The sequence below is a fragment of the Pseudorasbora parva genome, chromosome 22 (genome assembly GCF_024679245.1).
Source record: "Pseudorasbora parva isolate DD20220531a chromosome 22, ASM2467924v1, whole genome shotgun sequence".
Taxonomy (NCBI): Eukaryota; Metazoa; Chordata; class Actinopteri; order Cypriniformes; family Gobionidae; genus Pseudorasbora; species Pseudorasbora parva.
The window spans coordinates 11,718,462-11,733,126 of NC_090193.1; the positions used below are offsets into that span (position 1 = coordinate 11,718,462).

The 14,665-nt window shown below is 36.5% G+C and overlaps 1 protein-coding gene across 37 annotated transcripts in view; it reads left to right on the forward strand.

Annotated features, from left to right (window-relative positions):
* Positions 1–6,519: 6,519 nt before the first annotated feature.
* adgrl2a (adhesion G protein-coupled receptor L2a) overlaps positions 6,520–14,665 on the forward strand; it is a 136,183-nt gene continuing 128,037 nt past the window's right edge. For 9 of the 37 annotated variants that reach the window (XM_067432180.1, XM_067432183.1, XM_067432186.1 and 6 more), the window contains exon 1: positions 6,531–7,237. The gene's annotated coding sequence lies outside the window, so the exon portion shown is untranslated. Of the gene's footprint in view, positions 7,238–14,665 lie in introns of all 37 variants that reach the window. The other 28 variants (XM_067432185.1, XM_067432189.1, XM_067432193.1 and 25 more) reach the window with 6 other exon arrangements.

The window sequence follows — 14,665 nt, forward strand, 5'->3', positions numbered from 1 at the left end:
GTAAACAGTATTATATATTGCATTATTATACTACAATATATAAACTATGGATTAACTATAAACTAATAGTTTGCAAATGATTTGTAAGCGTCATACTTATTACTCTTAATACTTATTAAGAGTTACTAAATCATATAAAGGGTCAAATTGTTGACATTGTAGTTTGTAGTTTACTATCATGAAAAGTTAAAACGCTTTAATGGTTATCATTAAGTCAATCATCAAAGTAACCGCTATATTCTGCACACATGGAATGTTCATTTACAGTCGATGATTCACTCCCGCATTCAAATGTACTGTAGCTGTCAATTTAAAAAATTTAGCAGTGTGTACGTGACCATAGAGCCAAGGGGGGTGAGTTCTTTTGAGTTGGACCAGGAAGCAACCACCCAGAAAACCCCAGCAACCGCATAGCAAAATTCTAAAACCACTCAGAATACCTTAGCAACTGCATAACAATGCCCCGTCAACCATTCACAACTCCCATGGCTGTGAGTTTTGTGCATTTTGTTCACCCCACCCCAAAACTTTAGTTTGTTTTCTTTCTCTACTTAAATGAATTAAACAGTCTCCGTTTAAACTGTGTTGTATAAATAATTTCAGTCTTAGATGTGCTGAATTTCACACTGAGCAGTTTTTTTTAAATAGCTGAATTCTGATTGGTGTTCTTTCTTACTTATATTTGCATATTGAATTGTGATTGGTCATTCTTTTTAATCCATCTTTAGACTGAGAAGGTGGAACAGAGCTGCCTGTCTTTCTTTTTATCCATCTATACTGCACATTTCTATCAATCGTTCTCCATTTTCCCATCTTTTTATATTTGAAGTTATAACTTTATCTTTTACAGCCTTGTAAGAACTGGTGTGTCCTTCAGAAAATAAAAGGTAAAGGTATTGAAACCTCTAAATGAATTAATATTTCGCTGGTAAAAATGAATCGAAACACAAATAAAGCAACTGAGACTTGATTTATAGCAGACAGGGCTTAACTGAACCCCTGGGTTAACCAAATCCAGACTGGAAAAAAAGAATAATCAGGAATTTGCTATGAACCACCATGGGTTTGAAAATTCACATTTATTTTGTCCTTTGACTTCAAAGCATTTGGAAATAAAGCGTCATGACCAATCAGTAGCCAATCTAATATTTTAGCCAAATAGATTTTAAATGCAATAAATAAATACAAAGTTGCACTTTATTTTAAGGTATCTTTGTTACAGTGTAATATATACATTTAAGTACTGAGTATTTATTAACAACATGTATTTACTATAGGTTTAGGGTTCGGATTGGGTTTGGTTGTGGGTTAGTTGCATTTAATCAAACATATTTTATAGTTGTTACTTTAGTAAAAACATGTAACGTGTAACAACGACATGTAAAAAGTGGGTAACACTTTACATATGTTACATATGTTACCTATACTTAGTAATAGTAAATTATGCATAAAAAAAACCCTCAACCAAACCATAACCCTATAATAAGTACATCCATTATTATTCCTTAGTACTAAAATATATAAGTACACTGTAAAATGACACCTTGAAATAAAGTGTAACCAAAAAGTGTTACAAATAATGGAACATACAAAGTATCTAGTATATTCAAATAATGATTGCTTCTGAAAAAGCATTTGCTTTAAACTGAAAATGCTCCAAACTCTGCAACATTTTATAGCTCAAAATTTATTTTGTTTTGCATTTTTAGTTTACATATTTGTTTGTCTTATCTCGTGCAGGACAACAAGACAGCCAGAGATACCACTGATGTTTCTATAAATAATTGAAATATAATTTCATATACAATAAAAAGAACATCCAGAAATTAGGGGACACAACACTGCATTGCCATTTAGTCCCATTTAAACTAAGTTCATTAGATTTTTTTTTATTGTGCCACAAGCCTCATGAGGTTGCATAGTTGTTATGGAGTTAAGCTGAGTTTAAACATTAATTTCCACCAATTTATGCATAACTGAGCACTCAATGAATACATTTAGGACAATAATGTTTTATGGAAATAAGCTGTATGTATTCAAAAAGTTTTATAATTATCATCTTTTATATGAACCGAAAAAGTTCTCTTTAAATGAATATAATTAATAAGGGTACACAGCTGGACCGGGGATTGTGCATTTACAATTATGTATGACTGTGAGAGATTTTTCATCTTCTCTCAATTAAATATTCAGGCAATTATTTCAGAAGATTATTGACCTCAGAGGGGACCTGTAGTGACACATTGCTTTTGAACGTCTACCTTTCTCTTACTGTACTCATGTTAATTAAAACTAAAGAAACCCACCAGCAGCATCTTCACATGTCCAAACACAAGTGACACAGATAAATGATTCTCTCTATTTTTGTGCGTGAGTCTGAGGTATGTTCCTACTTAAATTGTGAAGTCCGCGGTCTTTGTTTCTTGTTCTTCTTTTTCTTCTTCTTGCTATAAAACAAAAACTGAAGGTCAGTCATTCATTTTCTATACCTGTAAAATTGTTTGCGGGTGTAATTATTGTTTAGTATTAATTTATGTACGTGTATGTTTTGAATATGCATTTAATATTTTGCTATTTACCTAAAATAACAATAAATATACAATTGACACTGTAAAATTGTTTTGTTGGTTTAACTTAAAAAAAGTAAGTTACCTGGTAGCCTTATAATTTTGAGTTTATTGAAATTAAAAATTGGAGTTGATACAATGAATGAAGTTGGTTTAATGAATAAAAACTCAAAATATTATTGTAGCTAAACCACATAAAAAAAATTAAGAAATCATGAAAAAAGCACAATTATCACAAATAAAACACACACAATTACCCAATATGAATAATATTTGAATAAAGGTTGTCGATTCTCAAAAACGTTCATTGTATTGTATTGTATTTTAAGGCAACCAACTTATTTTTAATATTTTTTTACAGTGCAGAAATGAATGAATTTAATGGCATTCAGCTCATTGTGAGCATTTTCCAATCAAATAATCTAACAACAGCAAATAGCTAAAATTATTATTGTTTTTAAATGAAGCCTATTTATGGTTTCTGGTGTTTGCCTCTGCGATGTTCTGGACTTTTAAAGATGATATCTCGATTGTGCAAACATCAGGTAATTGTGCAGTTTGGATAAGACATCGAGTCACCCCGAGCTTCCTAATGGGTACGGGACAACGTTATTGCAGAATGTGGTTTTTGGCCTCTTGTGTAAATAGCATGAATTGGAGTCTTGCAGGTCATCGTACGGCAGTTGTATATGCTAATGTCTGAGCTATATTAATCTTAACTGGGGGACCTCAGAGAAGGGCTGAGCTGTCGGCTAGCGCTGTATCTGCTTTTCTGCCACATCTGTTTCCACTTGGCTGTGGATGTCTTTGCGTCGAGCCTCCAAGTTCAGACGTAACACTGACTTTAAATTACAGTGACCTTAATAACAGTTGCTAAACCATTCAGCACTGGTTAGATTTGTTTCACAGATATTTGTTTTAGCAGATATCGTGTTTCGGAAAGAGAGACAGAACGAGTTTGAGAGAGAATACGAAATCACGGCGTAATACAGTGACATACACGTTGAAACTGTTGAAGGCTGTGTTAGTGTTACGTGTGGGAGAGTGGCATTTGTTTGCATAAGCCATTAGCTTTACAGGTCAGTTATTTGACATTTGTGTAATCCAGAAACCTATGTGGTCATAAAGGAAGTAGAATGTGAACTTCCTTTGAGGCTTGGGACTGTTCCTCCCTGTTCTCTCCTGAGTAAACACTGAAATTTGGAACGGCGAAGAGACATTTGAGGAGGGGTGGTTTTACTCAAATAGTATTTTGAATTTATTTAAAAGTGTTTTGGTGTTTATTACAGATTTTTCATTTTGTTTCTGTCAAAAGCAGTTGGTTTTGTGGTACTGGATCAAATTTACTTGACTTAAAACGCGGTGAAAGGGAGTTGGAATTTAAGAACCAGCTTAGATGTGCTCCTAAAATTCCTTGGGAGAAAAGGAAGCAGAGGATAGCATAGAGCACGCCATTTGGAATTTGAAGAATTTGATGAGAAATGTTTGAGCTTATTTTGAAATCTCTGACTTTGGTATTTTGGGAAAATTGGGCATAGTCCGAGACAATGTTGTGATTTTCTTGTCCAAAGTAATTGTTGCATACCTGCCAACCTTTCAAAAACCATAACGCTCCAAAACAACGGCAATGGGAAGAGACAGTCAAAGCATACTGATGCAGAGTATTTAAGGTCAGAAAAAACAACAACAACTATAGATCTAATTGTAGTGTAATTCCAAAGGGCTTATGCATCACACACACACACACACACACACACACACACACACACACACACACACACACACACACACACGTTTGTTTTTGTGATATATGGGGACATTCGTAATGATTTTTATACTGTACAAACTGTATTGTCTATCCCCTTACACTGCCCCTGCCCCTAAACCTACCCATCACAGGAAACATTCTGCATTTTTACTTTCTCAAAAAAAAAAAAAAAAAACTCATCCTGTATGATTTATAAGCATTTTGAAAAGTGGGGACATGGCCAATGTCCTCATATTTCACCCTCTCCTTGTAATTACCTATGTCATACCCATGTCATTATACACATTTGTGTCCTCATATGTCACAAAAACATGCCCCCCCCCCCCCCCCCCCCCACACACACACACACACACGCACACACACACACACAAACACTGTAGGCTATCCTGGGAGATAATGCATAAATGACCAAGAAAGTGATCTGGACATGTGTGAAGTCCTGTGAACAGTTGCTTCATGCTGGTATTGAGAATCCTAAATGAAGCACAGTACATACACGTTTACGCTTGCAACCCGCATGTTTACTGCAATAAAATCAGTCTGATGATGAAAAATTGGTCTCCCATAAACAAAATGTAGAAACCACAGATTATAAAAAACATGGAAATGTCTTTAAAGAAATGAAAACACACACAAACACACACAAACACACGCGCACACACGCACATACGCACACGCACACACACACACACACACACACACACACACACACACACACACACACACACACACACACACACACACACACACACACACACACACACACACACAGGCCAGTGTAAATAAAACATTACAAACAGAAGACTAGGAGGGTTGCTGGTTGATATTTCAGAGGATTTTTTTTTTTTTTCGGGGGTGAGGGGTCTTATGTGACATATAGCAAAGACAGAAAAGAGGAAAGCCGAACATTTTCTGATCATCATGATTAGAAGAGGGTTACACAGCTAATACCTGCACTAATCCTTATTTAAGCTACAATCGGATGTGCTACATATAAAGAGCAACTAAAATGAATGCAACTGCTTCCTGAAAAGATCAACCAGTGCTATTTTCATGAAGTCAATCCTATTACAATCCACCATAGTTCAGCTGAATTCATTATTCAGGTAAAAATGACAAATATCTGTCACAGGTTCTCAGCTGCACATGTTCAAGGTCTGTTTCTTTAAAATCCACATGAGCAAAATGAAACAAGACGTTTTATGTCGTTCTCGGGAATGACTATCATTATTATTATTATTAGCATAATCTTTTCTCTATACGATTTTACGATTCATTCATATTTAGTACAGATATTTGCATGTAACTTCCATTGAATTGGGCTTCTTCGCAAAGTCTATTGAGACTTTAAAAACTCCAAGTTTACTGTCTTTATTTTACGAGTTTTGTTCTGAATAGCCTACTTTGAGAAATGCACAATAGCAAAATCATTTACTGGGCTTATTTTTGATGAGACAACCCTAGCATATTTAAATATATAAACTCAGTGGTTTGTAACAGAACTGATGTGTTTTTTTTAAGTGTATGTGAGAGAGTGTGTATACGTGATTTTGCTAAACCCCATCGCCTTCCTTTGACTGCAAGAATGCAGCACACATGTGGTTTTACTTCAGCAAAACTAATGCATAAACATCAGAAAAAGAAAAAAATATATATCAGAATGACCTTTACCACATCTGTTTTCTCTTTTGTCCCCCAAAATGGATCTATTACTATGTAAAGTTATGCATATGAAAATATAAGTGTGCGCTCTTACGCTGTGAGCTTCACCTGCTGTAGAGTGAAACAGAGAAATGCGCCCTTAGACTTGCTGTATTTGACTGAAATATTGCTCTGAAGCTTTATTAAAGCCAGGTGTAAGGGGGGATGCGATCTAGTTGCATGCTTCTCCTTACATGGCCTTTTCAACTCGTTCTTTAACAGTTCTAGGATGTGCATTGCATTGAAGGGTCACTGACTGCGAGGATGGTCAACAAATGAAATAATGGTAAGTGCATTGGTGGAAATGGCATGCGTGCGCCTTTGTTCTGTGGATTACTCAGTTGCAGCACGGCTGCAGTCGGTCTTTCTGATTGAGGCCAAGTTGAGGAGAAAAAAGACGAAAATCTGCACTTTTTCTTTTTGATGCAAGCTAGAATTACAGTGAGAAAACATGTGCAGTCATTGGCTGAACAGGCCAGCCTGCCCACAGCATGAGGGAATCTTTCTCTATGAGGGGCACGCAGCAGTGCAAATCCAATGGATAATGGCCAAAAGTTGTATATACAAAACAAATAATCTGCTTTGCATTCCTCCTCAGCTCTGCGTAATCGTCTTCCGCAACAGCCTTTGCTTAAGTTGTACTCTCGATAATATGGTTTATGCGATCATTTTCTCACTGACTCCGTATCCGTGAGATCCAGGAATCCAGTTCCGGATTTTAAGCGCAGCCTCTCTCTCTCATCTCGGCTCAGCTCGCACAGAGAGAAATCCCTCAGCCGCGGGCCGCTCTCTCTCCGGCTTGGAACGGGACTCAACAAACCCGAAGAAGACGCTCAAAGGACTGAAATATATTTAAGAGGACTGCTTTTGTTTGTTTCTTTTTCTTGTGTTCCTTTTGCGCTCTTTTTAATTAGTTGCTCTGTGAACAGGTCCGCGTCCCCTCGCTCTCATCCAGCAGGACGGACGGACTCTCTCAGTACTCGCATCTCTCTTCATCCCGGCACGGCGGAGCGCAGGACTGAGCGCGGGTCCGCGGGAATGTGAGCGCTCGCACCGAAAGAAAGGCTCGGATGAGCGGAGCATGTGTGCGTTTTGCGCTGAGACGCGCTGCTCCTATTCTAAGACCTGCTTGTAATTGCATCAACTGATTCATTAACTTTCCGTCAGATTTTTCTTCAACTGTCCGTTCACTCACAAAAAGGTAAGAACCGTTTTGTCAATGATCATAATGCGCTTATAAATCCTGTTGCTCTATGGTGGGCGATTATCAAGTTTGTGTTGGTCACTCAAACTTTTTGTGCAATATTAACGAGGAATTGAATTATCCTGGCCATGCATCTTGTAAGGTAATTCTAGTGTAATATCATAATGATATACCAAAGTGTGTATTTTAAATATTACATTTTATAAAAATAAAAATAAAAATATATAAAAAAAGTATTGAACGAGTTGAGTTGCAGTCAGATGACTCGAAAAGAACAAAACTACTCTGTTTAGAGTAATTAAAATGATGGAAAGGGGGACCTTGGCTAATTGAGAAATGGTTAATCAAAACACAACCAGATGTGGATTGATTTGGTCGTCTGCCATTTCTCTCTTTGTCTTTTACTCTTTCTTTCTCTCACTCTCTCTCTCTTTGAATGGAAACTATTAGTGAGTGAATGGGGGGGAATCTAGGGGTTTTCAAATAAATCCCACAGAGATATTTCATTCCACTGGAAATTCTTTAAAGGTGTCGTTGAAGTCTGCGCACTTTAATTTATTGTCATTGCCTTTTGCTTCCTACAACAAGCGTGTGGTGACCTACATCAACTGTTGAACTCACTAAAGCTTGACTTGGGCTGTTAAACGGAGGTCTTGTGTCTATAATTAAAAGCGATTTCAGGCTCCTTTTGCTCGTTTTTAACTCCTCGGGATGATTAATGTGAAAAGAATGGTTCAGGGTGCACCGACAGCAGTGATAGAGTGCTAACTAGGGGACTGTAAGAACCCAGTGCAGTTTAAATCGTCTGAACCTGACTTTCTCTAAATGTACCATCGGACACTTGTGAGCAGCCGCTGTTAAATTAGATCCTTTAACCCCACATTCATAATTAATCCGCACCCAGGCCCCTGGTGCCAACTGTGAGATGAGCAGAATCCGGTCGGTGGCACTTCTTTGCCCCGACACACTCTGAACATAGAGAAACGGGCAAACTTTGCATTAGTGTGCTTGTTACATTGTAATTACATGAATAATACTATTGTAATTAATGTATTATAATTATTTACGGTACTGATAATTACACATAATTACCGCTATTACTGTAGTAATTAAATATGATAGCATATAATATATGTGGTCGGACACTGCAATTTGAAATGTTACCAAAACACCGGGCAAATCACAATTGTTTTCGGGTAAACATCGCCCTAGTGTGTAAGAGCCAGTAATAAGAGTCAGTGCATGAGCGCGGTGTTGTTTGAATCGCGGTGCATGACGTGAGAGACGCTAAAGACCGAAACATATCGAGTCACCTGAGTGCAAACCTTGCCTGCTTTTCTCGGAGCAGTCGACAGACCTACGGATGCTGTTTATATTGACGGGGGCTGTGGTTGAAATGTTTTAAAGTTGTTCTTTAGGGCATGTTTCCATTGTTACATTCATAACATTCTAAAATATATTACCGCAGTGCATGTATAACTAGAAAATAAGCATGGCACACTTTCTAAATAGGCTTATATTTGATCTCAAAAAGCTATAAAATATTTTAAACACCCAATATAGTTTCTCCGAATTAGAACGTTGGATGCAGATGAGGAGTTTCCCCATATGGCATGTGGTTTTTGGTCTGGATTCTTGCATGTCACCATTTGTGCTTTAAATAGACATTCTCTGACCAAAATCTTTTTTTGAATTTGTATAAGTGTGAATGGACTCTGTTTGAAGCCGCTCCATTAGCATTTCAAAGTGGCCTGAGCTCTATTTGAGCCCTGTGCTCTATTAGCTTCAGCACAGGCCCGGAGAACAGGAGGGGTGAGAGGGGACCAGGGCTTGTAGTTCATTTCTCCTCGTCTTTGTGTTTGTGTGTGAAAACACTATCCCATCCTTTTCATTTCAAAGGAATATTTTCCTTGGCTCTGTTTCTTTCTGGCCCCCTTCCTGCATCAGAGAAATGAAAACAGCCAAACATGAGCAGGATTATGAGATCCACCAGAGAACTTGCTTAGGTATTTTCTCTCAAAGCGGAAAAAGAGCGTTTTTCTACATTTCCAGAAATCCAGAGACGAATGAATGTCATAACACCTACACAGAAATTACACTCACAAGTGTGCAGCTTTATGTTTATGAGAGTTGGTCTCACGTAAGTCACGGCACATTATTCACGATTCACTTCGCCCTCGTAGTGCAGACATGTCTCTTAAACATAATGTGGAGTATATTAATCTGATTTCAAATGAATTTTGCTAGCGAGATTGTATTAGGTTTACTTAGGGAGTTCTTTGTCCTCGACCTCCGTATTAATGTGCTTATCTTCTCTTATCTTTGAATAATATTCAGACTTTTTTATTTATTGATTCATTTATTTTTGCCGATCTGGAAAATATGATTTGTGGCCCATGCTCTCAATGATATCGCCATATGGTGAATATCAGAGAGTGAATAGCATTTGAATGGTAAAATGTATAAAATAGAAGTCAAAAAAGTGCTTTTATATCACATTTGAGCCCTAAACAATGAACAAGCCAATGCTTTTGTTCAAATTTGGAATAACTTTTATTAGAGCCTTAGTATATGGGGTGTGTGTGTGTGTTTGTGTGTGTGTCTGTGTTTTTTCACAACAGTATAATTCCACTGACAGCCATTGTTCTCCGAACATCAGAGCGTTTGCACAGCCGAATCAAATAATCGGTCTCACTGAACAACAAATACAACGTCATGCAGCTTGTAGACTGGAACTATGGTTTCTTTAATGCTTAAAAAGAAATACAAATAAAATATGTGCTTGAGGAATTTGAGCAAAAAACAATTGAACCACTTCATAATATACATGTCATTCGCTCCATAGGGCAATGATGTTACTTTAGAGATGCCGTGATTTAGGCCATGTACGCTGTGGTTACCAAGTGCGTAAAATCGAAAACAGATTCAGTTTTGCAAGATTTTCAAATCAGATGATTTCTTTCCCTGTTTTTGATTCAGTTGTGTGTTTACAGAGCACCCCGCTGTGCCGATAAACGCTCGCCAATTTGCGGGGAATAAACAGCCCTGTTACACTTGGAGTTTTATGTAAAGTGCTCAACTGCCTTGGTGGGTCAAATACCTGCATTTTACGGTGTTTTTTATTTTACGATCAGTAATCAGTGGAAGGCAGGGCGCCTTCTCTGCCATTTTGTCAAAGCGTTTGTTTCTGCTTGCGAAAGGTTTGTGTGACAGTGGGACGGCAGACTCTTTATACACAGGCTGCCATTTTAATCAGCTGCAGACTGTGGGCAGCACACACCGCTCTGAACACACCCAGACTCCAGAGTGTGTTCAGACATGCAATCAGTTTCATTTATTTTGAAATATCTGGATGTCAAATAAACCCTTTCTAAACAAAAGTAATTGGCGATTAAAAAAGTAATGATAAATAATAGTAAACATTTCAACATGGTATCACTTGTAATTCTCCACTGCAAAATAATAATAGAAATAATAAACTTGACATTAAGTAAACAACAAACAAAGTGAAAGTGGTGCCAAAGTGTTAAGTTCAGTTACTTTTTATTCTTACTAAAGCTATAAAAGAAAATTTTTTTTTTAAATATATATATTTTGTTCCAAAAATCATTTAAAATCATTTACGCGGATGGAAACAAAAATGTTTTTATTTTTTTTAAACTTTTTTTTACAGAATATTTTATTATCCGGGATTACATCCATTTAGCATCCTATGCTCTGGCATGTTTATTTTTATTTAAATGCAAATGAAGCCCACAGCATGATTCATCTTGTTTCATTTTCAAATTCAGAACTACACATATTTAGTTTGGTGTACACACAGGGGGCATGACTTATCTATCCCAGAATTGGGATAAATTGGGAAAAATTCAATTTCTCATCAGAGAAGAGAAGGTAGGAACCCAGGTACAGGGTAAACAGTGTCTGTGAGCAAAGAGAGAGAGAGCGAGAGAGAGCGAGAGAGAGGTTTATTAGACGTCTGGTGGTAGGGAGAAGGGTTGTGTTTCGGCTGGCTTACAGGGGCACACTTGAAATGGCCATTTTCAAGCAGACACACCTGTTATTTCAGAACGCTGAGGAGAGGTTGAGCTGCAGCGTAATTCGCCTTTTGTTAGTTATCTACAAGAAACTTTCAGAAGTTTTATGGTGTTATTTATTGTTATATTTTTTTAACATTCATATATAATTTACTTACTAAATCGTATTTATTAATCTCTACTAAATACTACTACTACTACTACTACTAATAATAATAATAATAATAATAATAATAATAGTAATCTTTACTGTTAACCTTACTTGTTTTACTTTTTATTGTTGTGGAAAATAGTAATTAAAGCCATTAAATGTAATAAAAATGTAAATGGACATCTGGGAATTATGTATAGTGCCGTAACTACCTACTGTCCTCCTGAATAATTAGAAATGGCCAATTTGTTTCCGTTTTACTCCATTACACGCAGCTCTGTTTGTTGCTAGGATGACATTTTTTTTGGTTGGTCTGCTTCAGCGGTCACTGTCAGAATGAGTGAGATGGCCAATCAAATCAAAGAAGGCGGGGCTTAATGTAATCCAGCATGACACTTCAATTCTAGCAATGAAAGAGTGCGTCGTGAGATGTAAGTAGCTAAACATTTAATATTTGACTACCATTTTTTTGACAAAAAAGCGCTCAGCGGCCAACAGTAATATCAAGTGATGCAAACTATTTGACATTTTTATGAAATTTCACCTTTTGAATTGTATGACATTTCATAACTGGATTTTACATGTCAAGAAATGTTTAACATATTAGGCAGATGAACATAAGAGTGAATGTGTGCATATTTAAAACAATATTTTATAAATAAATAAACAAATAAATAAATCATTATACAAATAAGACCAAATAATACCCCCTTTCCCCAGGGAAAAATGCATAAAACCCGCTTTTTACGCAAAAAAAAAAAAAAAAAAAAAAAAAAATCAAACCCCCCCCCCCCCCAATGTATAAGACATGGCTACAGCCTTGATATATAGCTGGCAGAGATGATGAATAATAAATATGAATCTAATATTTCAGCTTCTTCACTTAAATTTCCAAACAGTTCACTGATGGTGTAAATTCTTATCATACTTACACTGAACTAGAATAATGGCTAAGACATTTCCTGCGGATTCCACTAATCCTCAAATAACTAATCTAATCTGGGGTCAACAGTGAGTTGTTTCTTGAAAACATCCTGAGGTCAGAGGTCAGACTTATCTTGTGTGGTTCATGTGACAGTTTATCAGGGCAGATGTAGCCAATCATGTGGGTGTTCCTGGATCTCTTGACCTTATAGATCATTTTGCTTTAAATGATATCTAAACATGCTAAGAAACTGCACCAAATAGAGCACATGCATCAGAAAGGAAGTGTGTGACGTGAAAAAGTTGATTGTCAAGGTGAAGGAAATGTAAAAGATCAGAAATTAAAACTTTTAGCCGTCCAGACAAGGGTGAAAAGAACAGGTCTGCAATTATGCGATGACAGCGCAGTGATATTTTAGACAAACGGGCCGACGGCATTTCTGCTTTGTTTGTGCACCATTGGCTGATCTTTGGCCTTTTCTTTTTTCTTTTTTTTCTTCGGTGTTGTACTGATTAAGCTCAGGAATTCAGAAAGGATAATGTTCCTAGATCAGCACTTTGGGGTCCTTCCAAATAGAGCGAGCTAGAGAACTCTTCATTATAACTAAATCAATGTTGTTGCTACTACCATGCATTCATCTAAATTCAGATATAGAGATTAGGAGTTTATTAAAGTGTGAGACCTTTGTGCAGGCCAGAGGTGCGCACTGATTGGATAATCAGTCTACGAGTGACATCTGACGGCTCCGCCTCCATTGATTTTCCAAAAGAGGCCATTGGCCACATTGCGTAAGATGACACATAATGAGTGGAGAATTTAATTCAAACAAACAGCCAGGTTGGAGAGCTAAGTTAATTACATTTCGGTAGCAGTCATTACTCTTTACTCTAGTGCTGATTTGCCCAATACAAACAGCCTTCAAGTGTCTTTCGCTCTGACACCACTCACCTGGCCGCTCTTGGCTCAAATGCAGCTTGTCAGCGACATTGTGTTTTGTGTGCTTATTTAACGCAATGCATCAGCCATGCTAGGCTGAGAAATGACAGCTGCAATATTTACTACACGAAGAAACTGGATTCATGTATATAAATCCTTGTTTTTTTGGGGGTTTTTTATACCGTGACTGACATATCAATACAATACATGGCATCAGTGATTTTCTCTTCATCGGTGATGACTCCTCTTCAGTGTAATATGATATCTGATTAAAATCATTTTCTAACATGCATTACTGATTTTATTGTGAATGTTTTATCAGTGCACGTCATACTCTAATGACTTCATAATATCCGGGTGTCCTAAAAAAGTCTTAAATTTGGTTTTATGAAATTGTAAGATAATTAAAAGCCTTAAATACCTTAAATGGTTGATTACATTTTAAAGGAATATGATTTAATGAAATAAAGCAGTGCCGCACATTCAAAGTCAAAATATGCAGCACTGTCGCACGTTCTACAGGCGGTTTTAGAGCAGTTTGCAAATCATTGAACGCCGCACACGTCAAGAGATTGCTTATGATACTACTGTTTATGAATTATGACGGTGTTAGATAGTGAATAGATGAGTGTCTCTCTTCCTCTTCTTTTTGAATAAGCAGTTGGAAGAGGTAAAGCATAAGGATTGCAAAATGAGAGTTCTGGTGTGTTTTTGAGTTATAATGAAATTGCCGCATTATGTGTACAATATTTTTTTTTCTGTTTAATATTGGTATTTTAGTTAGAGAAATAAACTGTATTTGTAATTTAATTCAATATACACTTTTGTAGCCTTTGTCTTGGCCACTCAAGGAAGGAAGGAACATTATTAAACATTCAGTAGCTATATATATATATTATTATTACTACTATCGATAATCACAATAATATCTCGTTTTCTAAATGCATTGTTATTGTATCAAGGACACCTAATATCGCTCGACCTATTCTTCAAATGTATTGATTTATTGGTACATAAACCAACTTCTATACATCCAGTTATCGATTAATCCAGTTTAATTAAGTAAAGGATTCTGAGAAATGTTTTTTTTTTTTTTGAATGGGTTTGCCGCAGGCGTTAAAAAGCGATATTAGTTTAAAAACAAAAACAAAAAAACATGCAGATTCCCCAGACTTGTTTCACCTCAAAAATGACTTTTGTTTTTGGCTGATGTTACCAAGGCTGCATCCAAATGGCTATTAAACATTGTTTCAGTATGCTGTTAATCTAGCCCTACTAAAATGTTGCCTTTTAATGTGATTAATATTAATGTAATCAATGTTTAAGGCAGTAATAATGATACGTTTGGAAAGGATACATTAAAATGCTCTCAAGGG